The 17,600-nt window shown below is 39.8% G+C and overlaps 1 protein-coding gene across 3 annotated transcripts in view; it reads right to left on the bottom strand.

Moving 5' to 3' along the window:
* INO80 (INO80 complex ATPase subunit) overlaps positions 1–12,650 on the bottom strand; it is a 121,287-nt gene extending 108,637 nt beyond the window's left edge. Inside the window, exon 1 of one of the 3 annotated variants that reach the window (XM_043919201.1) lies at positions 12,339–12,650. The gene's annotated coding sequence lies outside the window, so the exon portion shown is untranslated. The remainder of the gene's footprint in view (positions 1–12,338) is intronic. The other 2 variants (XM_043919199.1, XM_043919200.1) reach the window with 2 other exon arrangements.
* Between the last annotated feature and the right edge of the window lie 4,950 nt (positions 12,651–17,600).

Here is a 17,600-nt window from a genome sequence, read left to right as displayed (position 1 = left end):
ACAATTTATCTATTCACTTGTTGATGGATATTTGGGTTTTCATTTCTCTTTGGGTAAATTCTGAGGAATAGGACTGCTAGGTTATAGGTAAGTATATGCTTATCCTTAAAAGAAACCACCAAACAACTTTCCAAAGTTGTTCTACTATTTTACACTCCCCGCCCCCGCCCCTAGTTGCTTCCCATCTTTGTCAACACTTTGTATTATAATATCATCTCACTGTGGTTTCAATTTGTACATCCCTGATGACTGTTGAGTACCTTTTCATACGCTTAATGGCCATTTGTATAAATTCCTTTGTGAAATGTCTTTTAAAGTTTTTCAATCACCTTTCAGAAAATTTCAGTCTTTTTATTACTGAGTTATATAAGTTCTTGATATATCAGAGATATAATTCTTTTGTCAGGTATATGTATTACTATAACATCCTTCATGTACATTCTCTCCTAATTCATCTAAAGATTTCTCAATCAAATTCCAGTTTTTGAAGAGACTGACAAGCTCAGTCTAAACTTTTTATGGAAATACAAAGGATGCAGAATAGTCCAAACAAGTTTAGAAAAGATGGCTGAAGTTGGGAGTTCACTGAAACTTTCAGTAAGTCTTGAAATCAGTGTAGTCAGATGGTGCTGCATTGGCAGAGGATAGACAAATCAACAGCACAGAATAAGAGTTCAGAAAGAGATCCATACTTACACAGTCACACTGTTCTTGACAAAGGCACTAAACAATTCAATAGGGAAAGGAAGGTTTTTTTTTGACAAATGGTACTGGAACAACTGGAGATCTAATATGGAGGAGGGTGGGGGAGGAGAGATTGAACTTCAAACACCTACACTTCATATCATACACAAAAGTGATGTGAGAGACAAATCAGACTTAAATAAAGTTAAAATGATAAAGCTTCTAAAAGAAAACATAAGAACATATCCTTGTGATTTTAGAGTAGGTAAAAATTTAATAGATAGGGCACACAGGAAGTACTAAATACAAAAGAAAATACTGATAAACTGACTTCATCAAAATTAAAAACTTCTGCATTTAAAAAAACTAGTTAGTCCTTCTCTGCTTGGTTTCATTCTTTATCAGTTTGCAACAGTATTTTTAAAAAAAATCAGTCTGCAGAGAAAGGGTATTACTGCAAATTATATGTAATCAGACGCAGTGGCCCTCTTTGCCATATCCACACCAAATAAAGGTACAAATTCCCTCTAACACAAAAGCCTTACCAGGATTCTCAGGTAAGTCTGTTGGGTTCCAAGGCCACTCAGAATTACTCTAGAAGATCCTCATTACACTTTCCCTTTTGCTCTTCAGATTAGGATTCAATTTCTAGCCACTGCCCTTAAGGTATTTTTTATATTTCTCCAGTACCAGGTAACACAGATATTAAAAGTTCCCATTAACATATGCTATGCTTAACCAGTATTCCTTACTGTTAAAATATCTTCCCTAACTGTCCAATATTTTACAGGCAGCAACAATTTACTGTAGACTTATACTGTAGACTTATGTACAGTATACTTAAGTACTGTATACTTATACTGTATACTGTATAACCAGTATTCCTTACTGTTACAATACCTTCCCTAACTCTCCAATATTTTACAGGCAGCAACAATTTACTCTATACTTAAATGGGCCAACAAAGTAACTCCCATTTCTCTTAGTTGGATCTGCTATCATTGTGATTGTTCTTTACCCTAGGTCTTTCTGTATTACCTTATTATCTGTTGTTTACTAAGAAATCATATGCAATATCAGAAGTAGTTGGAAGTTTAGGACCTGAATACTCCCCTCTTTGGTTCACAATGTGGATCCTTGTACTAATGCACAAAGTACAACAAAAACTGCTTTTCTTTAGTTTCCTTTTTAAACATTCACAAATAATTAAAATGGATTAAATTTGCAGAATATAAAAAATACGGGGAAAATAATCCAAATTCCAAAATACATAATCTGTATAATATACTGATAAGAAATTTAATAAAAAAAAAAGAAATTTAATAAAATTCTCATTTAAATCACTTTTCCCCTACCCAATAAAACGTCTTTGTATCATTCCATTTAGCTGAAATGAAGATTACCAGCAACTTCTTTCCATTACTATTAAATATTATATAGTTTATATTTTATAAATTATTAAAACCTATTAAAATATCATTTAGCAATTCTACAAAAAATAATCGAGGTAAAATTTTTTTCTCATGCATGTTTTCAAAGAGTAAGAGTAATTAGGTTCTACAGGCATTTATTTCCTGCCCACCATAATTATACAACTTTAACAAAAAATAGTCAATGGCTCAGCCAAAAAACATTTCTGCATTCACTGAAACATTTCACATAACCTCAACCATAAAAAAAAACTTTCAAAGCCAGCCTCAGTGGGAAGTAAAACTCTTGTTACGGCGTGATGAGAGGACGACAAGGGACCTATAACAGAATAAGAGCACCCTAGTGTGCGGGGCTTTTCTGTCCTAGATGCTTTAATAACACTAGCTCATTTAATCCTCACAGTAATGTAACGTGTATTCCCATTTTAGTTAGGTTAAATAACTTGCCCGAGCTAGAATTAGAACTCAGATGTATTACCAGTGACTCAAAAGCCCCAATTTTTTACCACCCAATTCTTTACCACAGACTCTGCTATGATAAAATAAGAGAGAGACAAGAGTGATCCTGTGAGTGGGTCTGCCCATGACAGTTCAATTTTATGCCTGTTGTCTGAAACATGATTACCAACATTCTCGCCTCACTTCCCAAAGTATCCAGTTTGAACAGTATTTGGTCACTGTACACATGGCAAGTTAAGAGGAAAATAAATCATTAGGTACTCTTTAAATATTCTAGTTGAACCTAAACTTTCCATTCAAACCACTGAATATGCACTAAAAAGTTAAAAGAAGCCACTATGTCCCAGAACTGAACTAAACAGGAGGGAAAAACCTTGTCGTCCAAGAGCACAGGCTGACAGAGCCCTCTACATAGGCTGACAGAAGGCCAGAAAGCACCTGCTCACCCAAAGGAACAGTTCGTACTATAAGAGCATAGGAATAATTTAATAAACCTAAGGTTTCCCCAAATCAAAGTTTGCGAGACAAAAATTACACCTTCATGGGTTTTTCTGGGGGGGCGGGGGGGGGGGAGGAACTGGGGAGAGGACGGTTCTTGCCACTCAGCTTGCGGAATCTGAGTTCCTCAACAAGGGATGGTCCTTGGGTCCCTACATCTGCACTTTAAATGGAATGAAGAACTCCTGGCTAAAAAATTATGGCCCTTCCAGAGAGTTCTAAAATGGCAAAGAGAAAATACTTGGCTTATCTTATAGGTATATTGTGAGAAAGAAAAAGCACTTTTCCATGTTTACGTTTCCCTACTTTTGTTCCTCAATAAAATCAGAATATATACCAAAATGAAGTGTCTTTTCAAGGATGACGTCAATTACAATGCATTTGCTTTCTTCTAGGTAAAGAATCATTTCAGCTTCCTAGAATAGCATCTTCATCAAGACAGGGAACAAACTGCATTTTTATCAGAATAATAAAAGACGTAAATTACTAGCACAACTGCCTATAGGGAGTTCTGTGATATACACCACAGACATGACATCTGGTCAAACAAGTTTAATCCCCGTTAATTAAGAATTAATTAGAGTCAAAATCAAAAAAATCCAAAAGGGAGGAAATGCTTCCTGAGGTAGCCAGTGGACCTTTCACATGGTAATTTCTTTTTTTTTTTTTTTTCCACATGGTAATTTAAAAAAAAAATTGTTTTATGTTAGGCTATGTTAGAGGTCCTTAGTAGATTTCACAAGTCTTCTGGTGAAAAGAACCCAAACTAAATTAATGACAACATATCAAATTAAAAATTTGAAAACAAAGCTAAAGATTCCTCTTATTGAAGAATTAGTGACTTTAACAACTTTCACAGCTAAATTCATGAAAACACTTACCTTTTTCAGGGAGTGAGATAGCTGAGAAATATATGCACCAGTAAAAGGGAAATTAAAGAACTGAATCCACAGCCCCAAAATCTTGAGCAATTCAGTTTATTTCTCATCAAAGGGAAGTTAACATTAGCTTACTTGATAGATATTTGCGAAAAATAGAGATTCTCATAAAGAGCTGCGATAACTTAGCTATCAGTTCCATATAGTTAACTGTCCATTATTACAAAATAGTGACAGCTTATTATTGAGAATAAAAGGTAAGAGACATTCACAACCAGCCAATATTATAAAATTGACTTTTCTCTTTAGTTTCCCTGTACCAAGAGTCAGTTTTCATTTTGGGGGTGAATACAGTAACTAGGGTGGGTCGTAACACAGAACTGTGTAAAACTGTCTTCACTAAAGTCAGTCTGAGAAATCAAAGTTCAGGTAATTCATCTTGGCAATGAACCATCTGTAAACAAGCATGAGGTGAATTGTATACTAAACAGCTCTTGCTTTTCAACTGTATTTCAGTCACTTAAGATGTGATGTTTTTATTAACACCAAATAGAATTACTTTCATTACTTTCATTTTATAATATACACAGATATTATAAACAAGGCAAGTATGTTTACACCAAACTAGGTGTCCAATAAACACTTTTTTAACTATTCAAGAAGCTTGGGGGTGAGGGAACTTCATCACAAGTAATTCCAATTGAGAATTCAAATTTTTTATTTTGTTGCATCAAATGCAATAAGACTATGTACACACATTCTACTGAAAACCAGATGCCATTTTATTTGCATATGCACTTCATATATACATTCACATATTTAATTCTTTTATGACATAGACAACACTATAATCCTTATTTTACAGACAAAAAAAAACTTAAGCTTAAGGTCTCCCCTAAGGTCACACAGCCAAAAGTGACAGAGCCAAGACTGGAATCCAACAAGTCTGACTCCAAACTCCCACATATTTAACTATTCCAATATTGTCTGAAGGACCTCCAACAAGCAGAGGCTCCAAGGGCATAAAGCCATGCTAATGAAGTATTCCAAGCAGTATATTCATTTATTCAATCATTTATTTAGACCAATATAGAGTCATAAATATTGATTTTATGTTATGGGTTATAACCCAATGCTGCTTTATTTTGCTGCTCAAATCGTTGCGTTTTGGCCACTGGGAGCTTCTCAGTTGGTCCCTGCGCCCCTCTGACACATCCTCAGCAATGTGGAATGGTGGTGGTGGGAGCTGTAGCACTTCCTTACCTTCTTGCACAAGATGCTCCAGGCTCATCTTGTAGATTTCCTGTATCAAACCTAGAGTTAGCTATTTCTCCAAGGAGCTCCAGTTCCTTTTATTACATAATGGTATAAGAAAACAAGATGTGGGTACTAGGTGTACTCCTAGGTTTTTAACCTTCTCTGCACAGAGCACAGAAATATACCTATGTGTATATAAACCCATGTTATGTATGTGCCTCTAAAAATTTCTATATGCAACCACCTCTACCTATATCAAGCTAAATACAGATTCATACTGATGACTCCAACTTTAATCCATCACCACAAAGATTATACTAGCCTCCTCCCCTTGATTATCTGTAAATTCTTACTCTGACAGTAAGTAGTCTGTCTCCCACCATTCATTTATTTAATTGTTTAATTGCACTCTCTCTATATTTCAGTATCACAATTAAGTGGTAATCTCATAGAACACAATTGTAACAATTAGACTACAGTGCTCATAAGCAGTTCCTTAAGGGTCCACTCATTTCCAAGGTTACTTAGGTTAGCAATTCCCTCCTCCTAATTTTAATAAGGTGGTTTCATACATTTATAATACTATTATATTCTCCTTTCACAATCCACATTTCTTCCTGGAATCCTTCAACCTCCGAAATGATTTTCGCTTAATTTGGACATATTGAAGTTTACTCTGTGCTATAAAGACCCTGCGAGTTTGGCAAATGCATAATGTCATGCATCCACCACTACTGTAGCCAACAGAATAATTTTATCAAGCAGTATTTTAAATGAATCAAATGGTATTACAATCCTCTATGGAAGCAGCATTGTTCGGTAGAAAGAGAAGGTGAAGTCAAGAACTTCAAGTTTAATGCTACTGACAAGCCATACAGACTTTAAGAATAACAGCTATATGTATGACAAAACCCACTGGAAAAAATAAATAAATAAATAAATAACTTAAAAAAAAAAAAAAAAAAGAATAACAGCTATCCTTTCAGGGTCCCAAGAGTCTCACTGTAAAATGAGGGAGTTTCAACTAGATGACAATAATTTATAGCATTTATTAAACACTTGGTATCAGGGATGATGCTAAGCACTTCACATGGATTATTTCATTTATTTCTAACAACTCTACATATAAAGTAAATACTTTTATGTATTATCCCTATTGAAATGATGGAATTAAAAGCTTAATATTAACTAGCATAAGATCACCTAGCCAGAGAGTTACAGAGCCAAGCCTCTAGAACAGGAATTGGCATGCCCTGCATGTCAAACCCAGCCTGCTGCCCACTTTTATAAATGCTGACAGATAAGAATGGTTTTTACATTTTGAAGTAACTGGGGAAAATTCAGGACACATGACAATTATATGAAATTACAATTTCAGTGCCCATAAAGTTTTACTGGAAAACAGCCCCACTCATTCATTTACATATTGACTACGGCTGCTTTCACAATACAATAGCAGACATGAGTAGCTGAGACAGAGAAAGCATGACCAGCAAAGCCCAAGATTTATTATTTGACCCTTTACAGAAAACCTTTCCCAAGCCCTACTGTAGAGTCTGGCTTACTATTATTTTCTAAGAATGATTCTAAAAACAGGCAAATTATTACTAACATTAGAATGACAACCTGGACAGAAATATTTTAGACCCTGAACTAAAAAGTTTAATGTTGTAAAACATCATCTCTTTGAGCTATAATTTTAAATAGAAAGATATTTCTATCTACTGGTATTCATTACATAAACACAAGATTAATGCATTGTAAAGATTTTCTTTTTTTTTTTTTTAGATTTTTCTTTACTGATGTATTTTTACCTGTTATCTAAACAAAGATGAGAGATATTTTCTATTCATAATAAAAAGTTTCTTATTTCAATACTTTACAAACTAAAACTCTAGATTAAACTGTCAAAACAAAATGGTACTTACAATTATAGCTAACGCTTGTTGAGAGCACCCTTTGCCAGGTTCCACTGTAAGAATTTTTAGGTCTCTGTGAGCAAGTGAGTGAGTGAAGTAGGTATTTCTATTATCTTAATTTAAAAGATGAATAAACTGAGGCTTGAACAGCTTTCCAGCGGCAACACCGTTAATAAGAGAGCTAAAATTTGAACCCAGGTCATCTGGCTCTAGGATCTAAAAGGGGTCTGGCTACACTACAAGGCCACTGGATGACAATGCTTCTGTTAACAAGGCAGATTAGAACCTTTAAACAAATGAAAAGAAAGTTGCACTATATTAAACAAAAAACCTAAGTACTAGTAATTTATACCAGCACCTCAAGAGAAACATTTAAGTTTATACTTTTACACTTATCCATGGCACCCTAGGGCTTCCCTGGTGATTAGTGGTAAAGAATTCACCTGCCAATGCAGAAGATGTGGGTTCAATACCTGGGTCAAGAAGATCCTCTGGAGAAGGAAATGGCAACCCACTCCAATATTCTTCCTTGGGAAATCCCATGGACAGAGAAGCCTGGAAGGCTATATAGTCCACGGGGTTGCAAAAGAGTCAGACACGGCTTAGTGACTAAACAACAAACAAAAAATGGCATCCTAAGACTTTGTACAATTCTGTTTCTCTTTGCAGAGCCCCTCTGTACGCTCCACACATAAACATGTTGTTCAGAAACTAAGTCAAATACGATTCTTTTGCAACCCCATGGACTGTAGCCCACCAGGATCCTCTGGCCATGGGATTTCCCAGGCAAGAAGACTGGAGTGGGTTGCCATTTCCTTCTCCAGTATATATACATACAATTGGATTAATTCACTTGTACACACCCAACAGAGTCTTACCACAGGCCCTGAGTGTGGCAGATGCTCAACAAATCACTGCTGGGCGGATCAAAGCACATTCAATATGTGTTCAATAAATAAATATTGAGTGAATGAATGAACAGAATAAGGAGTTTCATAAACCATTAGGTTCAAGTATCATTAAATGGTTGTTGACCTGAAATGAACTAGGGATGGAAAAGTCTCTGGCTTTGTAACATTTAAATTGGGTCTGGTCTGTTCATGAGCTTTAACCACTTTCTGTGTTATTAAGTTTCATAAACAAACCACTCATTATACACCTATCTAACAATATTCATCTTTCAAGCTATTTCTAATTTTCCAGATTAACAATTTAATAACAGTCCATCTCAGTCTTCATCACTCCATTGTGAAGTCAAATTTATCCTCATATGAAAGCCTCACTGTTGCCTTCATTATTTATACTGGAAATTTCCCTCCTGCTTAATTTGTTCTTCTTTGAGGTGTAATAATTTAAGTCTAAGAGTGAATGCACTGTGGTTTTCTACCAAGATAACACAAATACAGTCCATTTCTAAATTTTATTTTTCATCTCTCTCTCTCAGGAGTGATTTTCTTAAACATTTATTTATTTACTTATTAGACACAACATAACACATGCGGGATCTTAGCTCCCCAAGAATTGGACCCGTGCCTCCTGCAGTGAAGCATGAAGTCTTAAACCACTGGACCAACAGGGAAGTTCCAGGAGTGACAAACAGGTTGACAGCCTTTCTGGTAATATTCAGACAACAATCTCAGAGATAAACTGACCACTTGGCCTAGCATTGCTTTTACCATATTGATGTTCTCTAGCCATTTTTCTGTTTATGCACAAGGAATGAAAGATTTACCCAGTTTATCCTTCTCAGTTAACTAACTTCTTGCCCAGAAAAGGTAGCTGTCACATGCAAGCCCAAAGGCAGCTTATCTGTTTATATTTATAAGAAATATGAATCATTTTAGTACCAGTACAAAAAGGTGAACAATATACATGAATACCCTGAGAAAACCCTATATGCCATCCATGTTCTTTTCCTACTGCGTAAGTTTCCTCTTCCAAATCAAAACTAAATGTATGTTAAAGTTTTTGATATGTTCTTCAAAGGTGAAAATAAACTAACATTTCTCAATATGCTGTCTTATAGTTGATATGTCATTTAATCTCAGAAGTGAAAATTATTTTACCTGTTTTACAAATACGGAGAACTGAAACAAAAAGTTCACTGACTTATTCAGTGCTACGCGGGACTCAAACTCAAGTCTTTTTAAGTTCAAAACCAATGTCTATTATACAACCAGGTTTCTCTTCAGCTAAATTATCACTCACTTTTCCCCTAAAAAGTCCTGTTCACACGAATGCAAATTTGAGCCAACAATCCTACTTCTTAAAAAAAAAAAAAAAAACACTGGTTTGATGCATATAAAATGACTTAGCTACATGTTGGACTCTCCAGGGCAAAGGCTCTTTAAACTAGGGCCCAGGAAGTTGGATGGAAAAAAATGTACATCCTTATTTTCACTAACCTATAACCGAAATTTAACATTTTCTTCAATTCTGAACGTAGTTCCCGTAGCATACCACAGTGGTATTAGCAGGACCAACACTAGTTGTTAAAACGTGAACTATATTTTATACATTTGAAAACTCAAATTCTGAGAAGGGGTTCACAGGTTTCTTTAGACAATAAAGGGGTTCAAAGCACATAAATAATGTAAGGATACTGCTCTGACGCCATCACACAGTTACCAAAGCTTGGTAATGAAGGTTTACAAAGGCACGTCACACAGCTTACTCATTGTCTTTTAGTCAGTTTAAAATACGGGGAATTCCCTGGTGGTCCAGTGGTTAGGACTCTGCTTTCACAGTCAAGGGCTCAGGTTCAGTCCCTGGCTGGGGAACTAAAATACCACGAGATGCATGCCAAATTTTAAAGAAAAAAAGGGACAGCATTTAATCCCAGTGATTTTTTTCACATCTAATTTGTCAATGACGTTGGCTATTACTGATATCCTACTTCTGACCTAACACATATGGAAATCTCTCTTACGTACTTACAAAACCCAGGCATTAAACTTCTTTGTGACCAACTTTTCAACTCTAAGCAAACCTACTGTACTACAATTAGCAAGCGAATCCAGTGCTTCTACAACAGAAATTTCTCATCTAATACACAGCCATGGCTCAAACATTTAGGTCCCTTCACTCCCCCAACTCATATGCTGAAATCCTAACTGCCAAGGTGACGGTATGAGGTAGAACAGGAGCCCCGGTGATTAGATCAGTGCCCATATAAGGTATTTAGTAAGTATTAACGGCTATGCGCTTCTCAGTCTTCTGCAGGCTACGACCTAGTGTATCAAAATCCATGTGCTTAAGAAACAAACCTGTCACCAACTCCACTTATTTTCCTACACAAATTCAAAGTTTCCTATTAATCTTATCCAATTCCTACCAATCTTATCCAAATCTTATCCACTCTAAAACTCAATGCATCCCAGCATTTGTATTTTGTGTGAACTTTATGTTGACGTGTTAAATCCCCAAGCCAGTTTTAACCTTGTGGGCAGAAAAGATGCCTATTAGTCCTTTCCTAGTTCTGTGTCTACACAAGTTAACAGCAGTCAAAAACTGTTTAAGGATACCTTCCCTTGGTAGTACCATGACAAACTTTCACTAAGTGAAATTATAACATCACAGTTTAGGGTCTGTAGCTGAGACAGAATCACATTTGTACCTTGATGTACTCAAAATGTTTTTATTAGTCATAAAATTTCTAATCATATTTGTGCTCTTAACATTAGTTTTTTCCTATTAAAAAACACAGACCTTTAAAAATTGATTTGGATTCTTCTGAAACAAATTGTAGAGGAAAAGAACATAGTAAACTAAAACAACGGAATTTAATTCTTAAAAATACAAATTTATTTTAGAATCTAGTTAAGTATGTGACTTTTACCATATATAATAACCAAATAAATGTTTTATAGGAAGAGCTTGAGAATCTCAAGAATAAAAAACAACCAGAATTGGAACACTAGTTGGCAACAAAAAGAAACAAAGTCTTGATACATGCTACAACATGAAAGAGCCTTGGGAACATGGTTAAGTGAAAGAAGATAGCCACAAAAGGACACATATTGTATGATTCTGTTTATATGAAATATCCAGAGTAGGCAAATCTACAAAAACAGAAAAGAGATTAGTGATAGCTAGGAGTTGGGTGAAGAAAAGGGAGTAACTGTTAAGGGGGCTTCTTTTTGGCGTGATCAGTTAGTTAAGATAGGGCACTGTGCTAGCTCTACAACTCGATTCGTAGGCTAAAAATCATGGAACTGTACACTTTAAAAGGTGGAGCTTTTTTAATATCTCAGTAAAGGTGTTACTTTAAAAATGAATAACAAAAAGCCGCCACTTGTAAACCACAGTGAAAATTCCTTTTGGGAAAGGAAATCATGAAAGTCATTGATTGGAAAAGCAAGCTGGTTACCTGAGATGTTAGCAAAGTCAACCACCTCATTTCTTCTTCCATTCTACCAACAAGTACACGAACATACAACTAGACAGTGTTTGATTCAAAGAATTCGGCAGATCGGGCTGTTAAACTAAAATAGTGAGTGCCTTCTTAGAACCTCTCACTCCTAAACTGTAGGGGGCTTCCACCCTAGCTGATTACGGAAGTAGTAGTTTTCAACAGCGACCTCAAGAAAGAACGTCAAATTGGATGACACTTGCCTAGACGCCCTACAAAGGCCAAAAAGCCTAGAAGGGGTGACACCTACACACTCCTAAGTGTGCGCACGTGTTAGGCTGCACCCAGCCAACACCAACAAGCAAAATGGACCATTCACCCAGATCCCAACTCGCACCCATAAACTGACACACTATCCAGCCCTTAGAGCTCATTTGTTTAAAAGGACAGACACAGCAGTCCACACCGGGTTCCCACTCGAGCCCAACCAGCCCCTGCCCTGCCCCACCCCACCCCCAAACCCACACACGTGTTAGCCGACACCGCCCCACCGGGTCCCACGTGCACCTGGTCTAACACACTCCTCACGTGTGGGCGCCCCACGGGCTTTCTCGGCTGGCCGAGGTCACCGCGTGACCCCTGGTCTCCAGAGGTAGGAGAGAGTAAGAACAAGGCCGAGATCCCTGAGGTCCCAACCCTGCGAGGAGTGTCCACACCCATCCTCCCTACTAACCCCAACAAATCCCAGGGCCGGGGGCGACGGCCCCTTTAAGACGCGGCCCAGTCGTCGCCCACAGAGAGGGGCGCAACGGGGCCTACACAACCCCCCCTCCGTTCGTCCGCCCACGTCTAGTCGCCTCACCTCGGGCCGCCGGGCCCCGCCGCCGCGGCGGCGGCGGAGGGGGGGCGGGGTGCGGGCGGGGTCCGGAGGGGGGGGTCGCCCCGCTGACGGTGGAGCCGCGGTTCGCTCTCTGAGGCCGTGGGACGGTGACTGCGTTGGGCGTGGACGCTCCTAGCTCGCTCCTTCGGCGGCTCCTGGGACCCCAAGATGGCGGCGGCGCTGAGGCGGCTGCGGGCGCTGGGCCGGCGGCGGCGGCGGCCACTTTCACTCACTGAGAGGAGCGGAGCAGGGACACGGGGAGCCATGGCGGGGGGGAGGAGAGGCGCCATAGCCAGGCCAGAACAATCGAGCCGCTACTCAGTAGGCTTACCCCCGCCCCGCCCACGCTCACTGCTCGTCGCCAGCCCGTGGCCGTCCGCAGTGCCGCTGCCGTCGGCCTCGTGCAGCTCGCACCCCGCCGCTGCCGCCTGACACCCCGCGCGGACCGGGGTTCGGGGGAAGACCCTGATCCATGCCATCTGATGGCAGATTGGTCGGGGCTGGGACTGGCGAAGATTGCCGAAAGGCGGCGGGGAGGAGGAGGAGGATGTCATCGCTAGAGTGAGCAAGCAGATCTCGCGGGAGCAAATGTCGCGAGACCTCTCTGATCTGCAACCGCCAAAGAAAGGTTACTTTTCCCGGAAGTAACGTCAGTCCAAACGGCCCGGGATCCTGGGAATGTTTGTTGCTGCAGATGGAAGTGGGAGGGTACTTGTGATTAGTTTGTTAACGGCTACCAAACACTGCTCAGTTCACTTGAGGAAATGTGTAGGCTCAGGTGTTATATTTTACATAGTTTTTGGTCCCTTTGGGCAGGATTGTATATTGTGGGGAAGGCCCTGCTCTGTAGGACCACTCTTAACACAGTAGTTTGGAGCTCCACTTTGGGCTCAGCAACCAAAACTGCGATGCTGTGGCACAGCTGGGCAAGGTACCTAAGTGAAGGCTTTAGGATTCAAGCACCTGGGAATACACAGACCCGTCATCAGAAATGTCTCAGTATTCTAACACCCACCCAATGAGCCTCCGAAAAGGGAGTAATTTACCTGTCTCTGCCAACTCAACAGTTTGCACCCTCTGCTGCCCACATTTACTAAAATTAATGCAACTCAGTTACCAGCATCTGTAATGAGAAGTACCTAGTGTACAGTCTAATTGCAGGTAAGGATTAGAAGAACTTAATGAAAGTTAACTGTTTCATTTCCCTCATGTCTCATGGTTTAATTCATTTAATTCTGGCCCTTAGCATTTAAACAAAACAACATTTGTTAAAGTCATAAGTAGCCTTCTTGTGCCAAATTCGCTGGACTTTGAAAAGTTAAATTTGCATAAAGGCAAAAGTACACACCTTCTGGGGACTCTCCTGGTGGTCCAGTGGTTAAGAATCCTTGCAGTGCAGAAGGATTCAATCCCTTTTTGGGAAACTAAAATCCTGCATGTAGTGGAGCAACGAAGATCCCATGTATGCAACTAAAACAAGATGCAGATTAATAAGTATTTTTTAAAAATTACACCCTTTGTGAAAGAGACAAGGGGATGTAAGAACACACACAAATACCTGCTCATTTGTCAGGGAGAGGAGTCAACACCTGCTCATTTGTCAGCGGGAGGAGTCAGGGGATACACCAGAAGTTAAAGTGAATTATGTCCTGTATGAGAAGGGTGGGGAGAAGGGGAGAATGGGAACAAGGTTGCAGGATTAACAGGGGAGTGGCAATTTTGTATAAGACTGTCTTTTAGAACCCTGTGTTTCACATACCCAGAAACATAAAACACCTAAAATCAACTGGGATAATATTTAAGTAACAACCAGCTGACTGGAGCGGAAATCAAAAGGAAAAGAATAAAGGGGGAAAAGTCACTAAACTAGGGAGGGACCAAGATATAGAGTCCCTTAAAGTTCAGATGTAGGTAGTTTGTTTTCTTTGTCTGTGCTAACAAATTACTGCAGAATAGTGGCTTGCTGCTGCTGCTAAGTCGCGTCAGTCTTGTCCGACTCTGTGTGATCCCATGGACCGCAGGCCACCAGGCTCCTCTGTCCCTGGGATTCTCCAGGCAAGAATACTGGAGTGGGTTACCATTTCCTTCTCCAGTGCATGAAAGTGAAAGTGAAGTTACTCACTCGTGTCCGACTCCTCACGACTGCATGGACTGTAGCCCAACAGGCTCCTCTGTCCATGGGATTTCCCAGGAAAGAGTACTGGAGTGGGTTACCATTGCCCTCTCCTAATAGTGGCTTAACACCAACCTATTAGCTTACATTCTGTAAGTCAGAAGTCTGACAGTCTCAAACTGGACCAAAATCGAGGTGTTGGCTGGGCTGCCTTACTTTCTAGGGGCTCTTGCAAAGAATTTGTTTCCTTTTCCAACTTCCAGAGCCTACTTGCATTCCTTGGCTTCTGCCACCCATCAGACCAACTGTTAACCCTTTAAGGATCCCTGTGATTACAACAGGGCCACTGAGATAATCTAGGATAATCTTCCTATTTTAAAATCAACCGATTAGCAGCCTTTAGCCCACCTGCAACCTTAATTCCTCTTTGTCTGTAACCTAATATATTCAGGTGGCAGTAGCGGTGAACAACCCGCCTGCCAATGCAGTAGGTGCAAGAGACGCGGGTTCGATCCCTGAGTGGGGAAGATCCCCTGGAGAAGGAAGTGGCAACCCACTCTGGTATTCTTGTGTGGAGAATCCCATGGACAGAGGAGCCTGGCAGGGCTACAGTCCATGAGGTCACAAAGAGCCAGACATGACTGAGCATGCATGCTCATAGTTGATCACATTCTATTTAATTTATTCACATGTTTCATGGATATCGTTGGGGGGATAGCATTATTCTGCCCCCTCTCCCCATTCTGTCCTAGAACTTTTGATATACAACTCTAATCTTTCATCTATGACTTTCACATTAAAGTTCAGCTTTTTCCAATTTAGTAGTCTTGCATTCTTTTTTTTTTTTTCCTGGCCTCACTGGACAACTTGTGGGATCCTAGTTCCTGACTAGAGATTGAACTCTGGCCCCTGCAATGGAAGTGCTAAGTCCTGATCACTGATCATTTCTGTGATATTCTTGCTGAAAATGTATAATCTCATTCAATCATGAAAACAACATTAGACAAATAGAATTGGGGGATGTTCCAAAAAATAATTGCTCAATACTCTTTGAAACTATCAAGATCATGAAAGACAAGGAAAGATCTTAGGGCAATTATAGACTGCTAGGGACTAGGAAGAAATAACAACTAAATGTAATATGGTATCCTGTAAAGAAAAAGGGACATTGGTGGGAAAACTGGTGACATGTGTATAAGGTCTCTAATTTAGCTCCTAATATTGTACTAATGTTCATTCCCTTGTTTTGATTACTGTGCTAAGGTTCAGTTCAGTTCAGTTGCTCAGTCATGTCCAGCTCTTTGCGACCCCATGAATCGCAGCACGCCAGGCCTCCCTGTCCTTCACCATCTCCCAGAGTTTACTCAAACTCATGTCCATTGAGTCGGTGATGCCATCCAGCCATCTCATCCCCTGTCGTCCCCTTCTCCTCCCTCCTTCAATCTTTCCCAGCATCAGGGTCTTTTCAAATAGGTCAGTTCTTCACATCAGATGGCCAGAGTATTGGAGTTTCAGCTTTAACATCAGTCCTTCCAATGCGTATTCAGGGCTGATTTCCTTTAGGATGGACTGGTTGGATCTCCTTGCAATCCAAGGTACTCTCAAGAGTCTTCTCCAACACCACAGTTCAAAAGCATCAATTCTTCAGCGCTCAGCTTTCTTTATAGTCCAGCTCTCACATCCATACATAACTACTGGAAAAGCCATAGCCTTGACTAGATGGACCTTTGTTGGCAAAGTAATGTCTCTGCTTTTTAATATGGTGTCTAGGTTGGTCATAACTTTTCTTCCAAGGAGTAAGCATCTTTTAATTTCATGACTGAAATCACCATCTGCAGTGATTTTGAAGCCCAGAAAAATAAAGTCTGTCACTGTTTCCCCATCTATTTGCCATGAAGAAATGGGACCGGATGCCATGATCTTCATTTTCTCAATGTTGAGCTTTAAGCCAACTTTTTCACTCTCCTCTTTCACTTTCATCAAGAGGCTCTTTAGTTCTTCTCTTTCTGCCATAAGTGTGGTGTCATCTGCATATCTGAGGTTATTGATATTTCTCCCGGCAATCTTGCTTCCAGCTTGTGCTTCATCCAGCCCAGCATTTCACATGATGTACTCTGCATATAAGTTAAATAAGCAGGGTGACAATATACAGCCTTTATGTACTCCTTTTCCTATTTGGAACCAGTCTGTTGTTCCATGGCCAGTTCTAACTGTTGCTGTAAGATGTTAACATTGGGGAAGTTGAGTGAAGAAAATACAGAAAATCTTTTCTGTATTAACCACTGTAGTCCAGTGGCTGAGAATCCACCTGCCAGTGCAGGGGACAGGGGTTCAGTCCCTGGTCTGATAAGATTCCACATGCCATGGGGCGTCTAAGCCCATAGGCCACAACTACTGAACCCCGTGCTCTAGAGCCTGTGCTCCACAACAAGAGAAGCCACCACAGTGAGAAGCCCACACAGGGCAACTAGAGAGAGTAACCCCTCACTGTCCAAAACTAACAAAGCCCACTTGCAGCAATGAAGACCCAGTGCAGCCAAAAAATTAATTAATTTTTAAAAATAGACATACTCTTTTCAAATTCATTACCTAACTTGAAATCACAGGAGACACAGAGGGACTTCACTTGGGAGGAGGTGGAAGTCTAAACTCAACCTCTTCTCAGATGTAGCAGAAAAAGAAAGGCAACTATATGAGCAATAATAACCATGAAACTGCCCCCACCAACCATCAGCTCCATCCAGAAAAGGGATACTTCCCACCATCCTGACCGCTAACAAGAATTCCAGGGAAAACAGCGAAGTGAAGAACAAGGGTATCCTGCCTGGTATCTGTAACGTACACACTTGAAACATTAAAGCAAGGGCCAGAAACTGATGGTTATTGGCCGTAACTGGTTTGTCATAGCTTTTCTTCCAAGGAGCAAGCATCTTTTAATTTCATGGCTGCAGTCACCATCTGCAGTGATTGGTAGTGAAAGCTTAGATATATTTGATGCAGGAACTATCCCAAATGAAATAGTGAAATGAGTTTTATCACATGCTAAGCATGGAGCAGCCAAAATCATACTGGAAGAGAATCTTGTTCAGAGTGGAGAATGAAATGTCCTGACAGTTGTAGAATGAATGTCA

This window comes from Cervus elaphus, chromosome 12 (genome assembly GCF_910594005.1).
Source record: "Cervus elaphus chromosome 12, mCerEla1.1, whole genome shotgun sequence".
NCBI lineage: Eukaryota > Metazoa > Chordata > Mammalia > Artiodactyla > Cervidae > Cervus > Cervus elaphus.
The sequence above is the reverse complement of the archived record's forward strand: the minus strand, read 5'-3'. Positions and strand labels throughout refer to the sequence as shown.